This window comes from Chiloscyllium plagiosum, unplaced genomic scaffold (genome assembly GCF_037043375.1).
Source record: "Chiloscyllium plagiosum isolate Xiang-an unplaced genomic scaffold, Cpla_swu_hap1 HiC_scaffold_52, whole genome shotgun sequence".
NCBI lineage: Eukaryota > Metazoa > Chordata > Chondrichthyes > Orectolobiformes > Hemiscylliidae > Chiloscyllium > Chiloscyllium plagiosum.
The window spans coordinates 29871943-29883095 of record NW_028270190.1 but is presented as its reverse complement, the minus strand read 5'-3'; positions in this window follow the sequence as shown (position 1 = coordinate 29883095).

Here is an 11153-nt window from a genome sequence, read left to right as displayed (position 1 = left end):
ACTCTCTCCTCCTCCTCCTCACTCTGTCTAATGCACTGTTGGTTTCTCGTTCCCTCTTTCTAACTCTCTCTAACTCACACTCTACGTCTCACTGGCTCTCTCTTGCTCGGTCTTGCGGACTCTTTCTTTCGCACTCTCTCACTCTGTCTCACAAGCTCTCTCCCTCACTCGCCATCTGTCTGCTTCTATGTCTGAATCTCTCTCTCTCTGTCTCCTTCTCCCTCTGTCTCACGTTTCCTCTCTCCCTCTCCATCTGTCTGACGTTTCCTCCCCCTCCCTCCATGTGGCTTACTCTCTTACTCTACTGCTGTCTGATTTCGTCGCTTCCCATCTGTCTCGATCTGAATCGCTCTCTCTCCCGCTCTACCTTTGTCAGATTATCTCTCTTGCCCGCTCCCCGTGCTGGACTCTCTCTCTCTTTTCTCTCTCTCTCTCCCCCGTCCGTATCTCTCTCTCTCTTTCCTCTATCTAACTCTCCCTCTTTCTCACCCCCTTTGACAGTCTCTGTCCATCCCTTACCCTCTGTCTGACTCTCCCTCTCCCGCACCCTTCTGTCTGACTCTCGCTCCCTCTTCGTCTGTCAGACGCTCTCTCTCTCTCTCTCTCTCTCTCTTTGGCTGACTCTCCCCCACCCCCGTCTGACTCTCAATTCCCCTCCGTCTGTCTGACTGTCTCTCTCCTTCTCCAAGTGGCTGACTCTTTGTGTCTCACCTTCTCTGTCTTTCCGAATATCTCTCTCTCACACACACACACCCACCCTGACTGTGTCGCTCTCACTCAGCCTCTGTCTGACTCTGTCATTCCCTCTTGGGGACTCTCTGTCTCTCTTTTGCTCCCTCTCCCCCGTCTGAAAATATCTCTCACCCTCTCCCTCTCTCTGACTTTGCCTCTCTCTCCCCCCGCGTCTTTCTCTCTTTCTCTCTCTGTCTGAGTTTATCACTCACTGTCTCTCTCTCCCTGTAACTGTACCTCTGCTTTACCACTCTCTGACTCCCTCCCTCTTCGCCTCTCGCTCGTTCCGAATCTTTATCTCTCTCTTCCCTCTGCCTGGCTCTAACTCTCCTTACCTCTCACTCTCTCCAAATTTATCTCGATCTGTTGGTCGCTCCCTCTCTGTTTGTCTGATTCTCTCGCACTCCCGTTCCCTGTCACTGAAATAGAACATAGAACATAGAACAGTACAGCACAGAAAAGGCCATTCAGCCCACAATGCTGTGCCGACCATTGGTCCTATGTAAGGTATACCTGATGTACGAACCTTAAAATTTCTGTGACCATATACATGTGCAGCAGTCTCTTAAATATCCCAATGACCACGCTTCCACAACTGCTGCTGGCAAGGCATTCCATGCGCTCACAACTCTCTGCGTAAAGAACCCGCCTCTGACATCCCCTCTATACTTTCCGCCAAACAGCTTAAAACTATGATCCCTCGTGTTAACAATTTCTGCCATGGGAAAAGGTCTGTGGCTATCGACTATATCTAAACCTCTCATTATCTTGTACACCTCAATTAGGTCCACTCTCTTCCTTCATTTTTTCCAATGACAAAATACTGAGCTCAGCCCAAATCTCCTAAAAAGAATAAGCTCTCCATTCCAGGCAGCATCCTGGTAAACCTCCTCTGAACCCTCTTGAAAGCATCCACATCTTTCCTATAATAGGGCGACCAGAACTGGACACAGTATTCCAAGTGGGGTCTAACCAAAGTTTTATAGAGGTACAACAAGATCTCTCAGCTCTTAAACTCAACCCCCTGTTAATGAAAACTAAAACACCACATGCTTTCTTAACAACCTACTCCACCTGGGTGGCAATTTTAAGGGATCTACGTACCTGCACACCAAGATCCAGCTGTTCATCCACACTGCGAGAAATCCTGTCTTTAATCCTGTACTCAACTTTAAAGTTCGACCTTCCAAAATGCATCGCTTCGCATTTAGCCAGGTTGAACGCCATCTGCCACCTCTCAGCACATCTCTGCATCCTGACAATGTCACCCTGCAGCCTGCAACAGTTCTTTATACTGTCAACGACACCTCCAACCTGTGTGTCGTCTGCAAACTTGCTGACCCATCCTTTAATCCCCTCATCCAAGTCATTAATAAAAATTACAAAGAGTAGAGGCCCAAGAACAGAGCCCTGTGGAATACCACTCACCAATGGCTGCCAGGCAGAATACTTTCCTTCCATTACCACTCGCTGTTTTCTCTCGACCAGGCAATTCTATATCCAGATAGCTAAATTTCCCTGTATCCCATTCCTTCTCATCTTGTGAACAAGACTACCATAGGGTACTTTATCAAATGCTTGCTGAAGCCCGTATATACTATAGCCACCGTTCAACCTTCATCAACCTGTCTCGTAACATCGTCAAAGAACTCAATAAGATTTGTGAGGCATGACCTGCCCTTCACAAGCCACGCTGGCTGTATTTAATCAAGCCATATGCTCTTCCAGTTGTCCATAAATCCGATCCCTCAGTTTCCTTTCTCACACCTTGCAGATGACAGGTGTGAGACTGATTGGTCTGTAATTGCTAGGGATTTCCCTATTTCCTTTCTTGATTCGAGGAATTACATTTGCCTCCCTCCAATCTTTAGGGACGGCTCCGGTGGAGAGCGAGGATGCAAAGATCTTCATAAGCGGTGAAGCAATCACATTTCTCGCTTTCCAAAGCAGCCGAGGACAAATCTGCTCTGGCCCTGGAGACCTGACAATCTTAATGTTTGTCAAGATTTTCAACGCATCAGATTCCTCAATCCCATCCGTTCCAGCATACTTACGTGATCCTCAATGGCTTCATTCACTACAAGGTACTTTTCTTTCGTAAAAACAGAAGCAATGAAACTCACTAAGGGCTTCCCCTACCTCCTCAGACTATACACAAGCTGAAACTATGTTGCTGGAACAGTGCAGCAGGTCAGGCAGCATCCAGGGAACAGGAGAATCGACGTTTCGGGCATAAGCCCTTCTTCAGGAATGAGGAAAGTGTGTCCAGCAAGCTAAGATAAAAGGTAGGGAGGAGGGACTTGGGGGAGGGGCGTTGGAAATGCGATAGGTGGAAAGAGGTCAAGGTGAGGGTGATAGGTCAGACTGGGGTGGGGCGGAGAGGTCAGAAAGAAGATTTCAGGTTAGGAAGGCGGTGCTAAGTTCGATGGATTTGACTGAGACAAGGTGGGGGAGGGGAAATGAGGAAACTGGTGAAATCCAACTTCATCCCTTGTGGTTGGAGGGTTCCTAGGCGGAAGATGAGGCGCTCTTCCTCCAACCGTCGTGTTGTTGTGGTCTGGCGATGGAGGAGTACAAAGACCTGCATATCCTTGATGGAGTGGGAGGGGGAGTTGAAGTGTTGAGCCACGGGGTGGTTGGGTTGGTTGGTCCGGGTGTCCCAGAGGTGTTCTCTGAAACGTTCCGCAAGTAGGCGGCCTGTCTCCCCAATATAGAGTAGGCCACATCGGGTGCAGAGGATGCAATAGATGATGTGTGTGGGGAGACAGGCCGCCTACTTGCGGGTGGTTACTTTCATAGTTTAGGACTTGGTCTGTGTGTGTGGCTTTCCTGTATACCCTTGTAGTGAATTCTCCGTTCGGTGTTCTCTGTACCATCACCTCAACACACACAAACGAAGCTGCATCAGGACACTATTCAAAAGGGCCACAGCACACTGCAGTACACCAGAACTGCAAAAAGAAGAAGAGGAACACCTACACAAGGTATTCGCCAAAAACGGATACCCGCGCAACTTCATCAACAGATGCCTAAGAGAAAGACCTGGGAACGAGGACATACCACAACCAAAAGGACTAGCCACACTAACATACATCAGGAGCATCTCAGAACTGACAGCCAGACTACTGCGACCCCTAGGACTCATAACGGCACACAAACCAACAGTCACGCTCAGACAACAACTCACCAGAACGAAAGACCCGATACCCAACATGAGCAAAACTAATGTAGTGTACAAAATACCATGCAAGGACTGCACAAAACACTATATAGGACAAACAGGAAGACAGCTGTTTCTTCATCCGCATACATGAACATCAACTAGCCACGAAACGACACGACCAGCTATCCTTAGTAGCCACACACGCAGACAACAAGCAACATGAATTCGACTGGGACAACACTACTATCATAGGGCAAGCCAGACAGAGAACAGCCAGGGAATTCCTAGAGGCATGGCATTCATCCACAAACTCCATCAACAAACACATCGACCTGGACCCAATATACCAACCACTACAGCGGACAGCTGAAACTGACAACCGGAAGCGGCAGGGACAGACCACTATAAACACCGGAGGTAACATCAAAGAAGCGCTTCGCAGGAGGCTCCCAAGCACTGATGATGTCGCCTAGCCAGGGGACGAAACGTTTGCAACAAAAACTTCCAGCTCGGCGAACACAACCACAACAACGAGTACCCGAGCTACAAATCTTCGCACAAACTTTACTCTCTCTCTCTTCCTCTATTTGACTACCTACCCCTCCATCTCCTTTTACATGTCTCTCCCTATGTCGGACTGTAACTCTCTCGCCCTGTGACTGACTCCCTCTATCTTTATGACTGATTATCTCACTCTCTCCCTCTGTCACTGTCCCTCTCCCTTTGTGTGACTATTTTACCCTCTGTCTGTTTTTCACCTCTCTCCATGTGTCTGACTCCATCTCCCGCCCCTCTGTCTCACGCTGTCCCCCCTCTCTTTCTGTGTCTCTGTCTCTCTCTTCCTCTCCTTCGTTCTGCCGAACACTGTCCCACTCCCTCTCCATTTGTCTGCCTCTCGCTGTCTGACCCTCTGTTTCTCCAACTCTCACTTTTCCTCTGGCTTACTCTATCTGACTCTCCCAATTTCCCTTCTCAATGTCTGATTTTTTTTCTCTCTCTCTCTCTTTCTCTCTCTCTTTCTGTCTCCCTCTCTCGGTTTGCGTCTATCTGGCTGACTTTCACTCTCTCACACATCCTGACCAAACATATGGCACTCTCTCCTTCTCCGTGTGCCTGAATCTCTCTGTCTCTTCCTCCCGCACCTGTCGGTCCAATACTCTTACTTCCTCTGTTGCTCTCTACCCCACATTCTCCCTCTGTCTCTCTCCCTCTGCGTCTGTATCTCTTTCCCTCTCCATCTGACCAACTGTCTCTATCCTCTCCCTCTCCTGCTTTGTGACTCTCTCCATTCCTCTCCTTATGTCTGACACTCTCTCTACCACTCTCCCTCTGTCTAAATCTGTCTCCCCGTCTGAACCTTTCTTTCCCGCTCTTTCGGTCTGGCTCTCTCTCCATCTCCATCTATCTGAGTCTGTTTCTTCGACTATTTGCCTGTCTGTCTCTCTGTCTGTCTGTCTCTCTCTCTCTCCTACCCTCCCATTGTCTGACATTCTATCTCTCCCTGTCTCTGTCTGACTCTATGCTCTCTCCCTCTCCTTCAGTCAGAATATCTCGCTCTTTCTCCCTCCCACTGTCTGACTGTCTCTCACCCACTCCCTCTGATAGATTCTCTTTCCATCTTTCTGTCTCACAAGTGCGTCTGTCACTCCCTCCACCTCCTTCTCACGCTCTCTCCCTGGCCGTGTCTGAATTTCTCTGTCCCTTCTTCTCTTTCCCTCTGCCTGACTCTCTCTTTTCCTCCCTCATCATCTTCTGGATTCTGTCACTGTCGCTCTCATTCTGTCTGGCTCTCTCCCTCGACGTCCCACTGACTGACTCTCTCTCTCTGTCTCACTCTATCTCTCATCCTCTGCGGCTGCCTGACTTTCTGTCTGACTCTCTGACTCTGCCTTTCACAATCCATCTGTCTGACTCTCTCTCTCTCCTTCTCAATCTGTCTCAAATTTTCTCTCTCTCCCGACCCCTCTTTTTTCCCTCCCTCAGACTCTCTCTCTCACAGACTCACTCTCTCTACCCGTCTCTCTGACTCTCTCCGCCTCCATATCTCTCTCCCACTGTCTGACTCTCGTTCTCCCTCTGCCAGACACTTTCACTCTCCCCCTACTTCTCTCTGAATATTTGTCTTTACCTCCCTCTCCGTCTGATTCTCACTCCCTCCATTTCTCACGGTCTGACTGTCTTCTTTCTCTCCCTATCCTTCTGTCAGAATGTCTCGTTCGCTCTCTCCCATTGTCTGACTGTGTCTCACCCTCTCCCTCTGCCCGAATTTCTCTCTCGCTCTCCATGTCGGACATTCTGTCTGTCACTCTCTCCACCTCTCTTCATTCCCTCTCCCTCGTCCTGTCTGAAAATGTCTGTCCCTCCTTCCTTCTCCCTCAGCCTGATTCTGTCACTCTCCCTCTCCCACTGTCTGGCTCCCTCTCTCTCCCTCTCTCAGTCTGAAATTCTCTCACCCTCTCTCTCTGACACTTTATCTCCGTCTTCCTCTTTCCGAATCTCTCGCTCTCCCCCTCCTTCTGTCCGACTCTCTCTCACTCCTCTCCCTGTGTCTGACTCTCGCTCTCCCCCTGTCTGAACCTTCTCTCTCCTCCGTTTCCTGTCTCCATCTCTCTGTCTCTCCTTCCTGACTCTCTGTCTGAAAGTTTCGCTCCCCTCCTTCTGTGCGACTCTCTCTCTCTCCCTATCCCTCTGTCCGATTCTGTCTTGCCCTATCTCTCTGTCTGACTCGCTCTTACTCTACCTCTACCTCAGTCTATCTCTCTATATCACTCCCTTTGCCTGACCCTCACTCACTCTCCCTCTGTCTTCGTCGTTTTTTTCTGTCTGTCACTCTCGCTCCCTCTCCCGATATCTGACACTCTCTATCTTTCTCCGTATGCATGGGTCTCTCTCACTCTCCCTCTACATCACTCCGATACTCTCTCTCCTTTCTCTGTCTCTTTCTACACCCATCTCTCTCTGTGTATGATTTCTGCTCTCCCTCTGTCTGTCTCTGTCTGCCTCCCTTTCCCTCTGAATGACTCTCTCTCTTCCTTTCCCGCTGCCTGGAACTCTCTCTCTCTCTCAATCTATGTGACACTTTCGCTTTCTCCAGCGGTCTGACTCTGTCTCTCCCACATCTACATCTGTCTGAAACTCTCTATCTCTCCCTCTGCCTGAATCTCTCTCTCTCTTTCCATCCCTCTCCCTCCCTCTCACTGCTCTCAGTGCTCTCACTGTCTGACTCTTCCGCTTTCCCATTCGGACTCCACCTCTCTTACTCGCTGTCTCCCTCTCCCAAAGTCTGACTGTCTCTCTCTCGCTTTCTCCATCATATTCTCTGTGGAATTCTTTCGTGCTCTGACTCTCTCTCTCCTTCTCCCTCTGCCTGACTTTGCAACTGTCACTCTCCCTCTCTTTGAAAATTTCTCTCTCCCTGTATCTGACTGTCTCGCTCCGACACTCTGTGTCCATCACCTCTGTCTGAAAATCTTTCCCTCTACCTCTGCCTGACTCTGTCAGTTAATCTGTCACCCACACATTGTGTCTGACAGTTTCTCTGTAACTCTATCCGTTCGACTCACTGTCTCTCTTCCTGTCTTCTCACTCCCTCTCCCTCTCTTTGACTCTTCCCTCTCTCTTCTACTCCCTCTGCCAGATTTTCTCTCTCTCTCTACCTCCCTCTTGTTGACTCTCTCTATCCCTCCTCCCCATTAGTCTATCTCTCACTTCCTCTTCCTCTGCCTGGCACATCCTCCCTCTCCCACTCTCTGACCCTCACTCTCTGTCTCCCTCTTCCCCCCCGGTTAACGCTCTCTTCCTCTGTCTCTCTCTCACCTACACGCCACCTGACTCGCTGTCTCTCCCTGAATCTGAGTCTCTCTCTCACTCTCTCCCCTTGTCCCACTGTCTGACTCACTCTCTTTCCCTGTCCCTTTCCAACATTCTGTGTCTGACTTTCCTCTCCATCAGTTTGTCTGTCTGGCTCACTTTCCTCTCCCTCTATTTGTCTATCTGCCTGACTCTCTCCCCCTACCCTATGTCGGTCTCTATCTTCTTCCTCTCCGTCTGCCTAGCTCTCTCACTCGCTCTGCCTCTGCCTGACTTTCACTCTCTTCGTCTCCCCATCTGACACTTTCTCTCCCTCTGTCTGTCACTCGTTCTCTCTCTTCCTCGCCCGCTGTTCACCTCTCTCTCTTGCTCTCCACCAGAATGTCTCTTGCTCTCTGTGTCTGCCCCTCTCTCTCCTTCTCCCATTGTCTGACTCTCTCACTCTCCCTCTCCCAATCCATTTGTCTGATGTCCTCTATCCTTCTCCTTCTGTCCCACGCTGTCTCTTTCGTTCACTCTATCTGCAACTCGTCCTCCCTCTCTCCCTCTTTTGACTCTCTCTGTGTGTCTCTCACTCTTCACTCTCAACCAGCTCTGTCTGACTCTCTGTCTCTCCCTCTCACTTTATTCGATTCTGTCTCTCTCTCTCTCTTTCTCTCTCTCCAACCCCTCCCCCACTTTTGTTTGGCTCTCTCTCTCTCTCTCCCCGCCTCCTGTGAGAGTATCTGTCCTCCAACCTCTCCCATTGTCTAACTCACACGCCCTCTCCCTCTGTCTGACCCTCTCTCCGTGCCCCTCCCTCTGTCCGACACTCTGCCGTCTTTCCCTCTCCACCTGTCTGATTCTATCTCTCCCTCTACCTTTGCTCGACTCTCTCAATCCATCATCCTCTGTCTGACTCGCTCTCTACCTCATCCTCTGCCTGACCCTTTCCATCTCGCTGTCTACCTGTCTGTAAATCTCTTCCTCTTCCTCCTTTTCCAGCTGCCTGACACTTTATCTCCCTCCCCTTCCCTCTGTCTGATTGTCACGCTCCCTCTCCCACTTTCTGACTCTCTCTGTTGGACCCATCCTACTGTCTGACTCTCTCTCCTAGTCTCCATCTGCCTGACTCCCTCTTCCTCACCCTCGGTCCTTTTGTCTCTCTCGAACCCCTCCCTCTGTCTGACAATCACTCCCCCTCCCTCCCCTCTTTCTGATTCTCACTACCTCTCGATTTTGACTCGTTTTAACTCTCTCATTCTCCCTCCATCTCTTTCTCTCTCTCTCTCTCTCTCTCTCTCACCCCCTCTGCCTGACTATCTGTCTTTCCATCTCTCTTTATTTGACCCCTTCGCTCCTTCCCTCCATCTGTCTGGCTTTTTCTCTCGATCTCATCCCATCCCTCTGTGTGACACTCTCGAACGCTCTCCCTCTCCCATTGCTTGATTCGCTCTCTTTTATTCTACCTCTGTCTGACTTTCTGTCTCTCATTCACTCTCCCTCTGCCTGACCATGTCTCTTTATTTCCCTCCTGCTCCATCTGAGTTCTCTGCTGTCTTTCCCTCTCCTTCTATCAGAATCTCTCCCCCCGACTGACTGTCTCACTACATCTGTCTGAAACTCTCTTTCGACCTCTCTGTGACTCCCCCTGCCTGTCCATTTGTCGGACTGTTTCTCCCTCTCTCCCGCTCTCCATTTGTCTGACTGTCTCTTCCTCTCCCTCGGTCTGATTCTCTATCTCTCACCCTTCCCTCTGTCTGACTCTCGCTCTTCCTTCCTCTCCCTCTATTTGCCGCGCACTCCTCGCTCTTTCTTACTTTTCCATTCTCTCTCACTCTCCCTCTACCTCTCACCTCTCTGTCCGACTCTCCGTCTCTCCTTCTCCCTTTATCTAACTCTGTCCCTCTCTCCTCCTCTACCGCTGTCTAGATCTATTCTGTCTCACACCGTTCCCTCTGCCTGACCGTGTATTCCTCTGCCTCTCCCTCTGCCAAACTGTCTGTCTCTCTTCCTCCACCTCTCTCTCTGTCTCTCCATCGGTCTCCATTTGCCTGACAATCCCACGCTCTTTCCCTCATCCCCTATTTGACACTCTGCTATCTCTCCCTATCCTTCTGCCAGCATCTCTGTCTACATCCCGACTAATTTTGACTCCCTCTCCCTCTGCCTGACTCTCGCTGTCCCTCATTCTGTATATGACTCTGTCTCTCACTATCCCTCTGCCTGACCCTTTCCCTCACTCTGTATCCCTGCCTCTCTCCCTGTCTCTCTCCCTCCATCTCCATCTGTCTGACACTCTCTCTCGTTTCCCCGTCCCTCATGAAGGCAAAGTTACACACCCTTTTCCTCTCTCTAAATCTCCCTTTTACTCTCCATATGTCTGACTGTTTCGCTGTCCGTGACACTCTCTCTCTCTTCCTATCACTCCGCCGGACTGTTCCTTCCTCTCTCGTACTCTCCATCTATATGACTCTCTCACTCTTCCTCCCGCTCTGTCCGATTCTCTTTTTCTAACCCCGCCCTCTATATGACTCTCCCTAACCTTCTCGCGCTTCATTTATCTGATTCTCTCTATCTCCCTCTCCCTCTGACCGACTCTCTCTCTCTATAAAAGGCTCTGTCCTTTTCTCCATTTCCGTCTGTCTGACCTTTTCTACTCCCACTCCCTCTGTCTGAAACTGTCCATCCTTCTCTCCCTTTGTCTGACCCTATTTCAACCGGCCTGTCTGATTCTCACACTCCCACTCCATTCTGTCTGAAACTCTCTCTCTCCCGCTGCCTCGGTCTGACTCTCTCTCTCTCTCTCTCTCTCTCTCTCTCTCTTTCCGCCTGCCTCTGCCTGGCCCTGTCTCTCCTCCATGCTCTGCGTGACTCTCCCTCCCTCTCCCTTTGCCTCTGTCTGACACTTCCTCGCTCCATCTCCACATGTGTCTGTCTCGCTTCCCTTCTTTTCTACTCTCTCTTTCTCTCTCCGTCTCCCAATATCTGCCTCATTCTTCCTCTCCCTCTGCCCGCCTCTGTATCTCCCTCTGTCCCTCTTTCTCTGTCTGAGTCTCTTTCTCTCTCTCTCTCCTTCTCTTTGCGTAACTCTCTCCCTCTCCCTCTTCGTGACTCGCCCCCTCTCTTCCTCTAACCCAGTCTGACTCTCTCTGACTTTCGGTCGCCTTCCCTTTGCCTGACGCTCTCTCTCATTCCCTCGTTCTCAGTTTGACTTTCTGTTGACTCTCCCTCTCCTGTCAGAATCTCGCTCTCTCTCCCAACTGATTCTCTCTCTCGTTCACTCCCTTTGCCCAACTATCGCTCTCCATCTCTCTCTTACTAACGCTCTTCCTCCCTTCCTCTGCCTCTCTCCCTCGCTGCCTCTCACTCCATCTGTGTGAAACTCTCTCTCCTTTCACATTTGTCTGAGTCTGTGACACTCCCCCTCCGTCTATTTAATTCTGTCATCCTTTTACTCTCTGTGTCT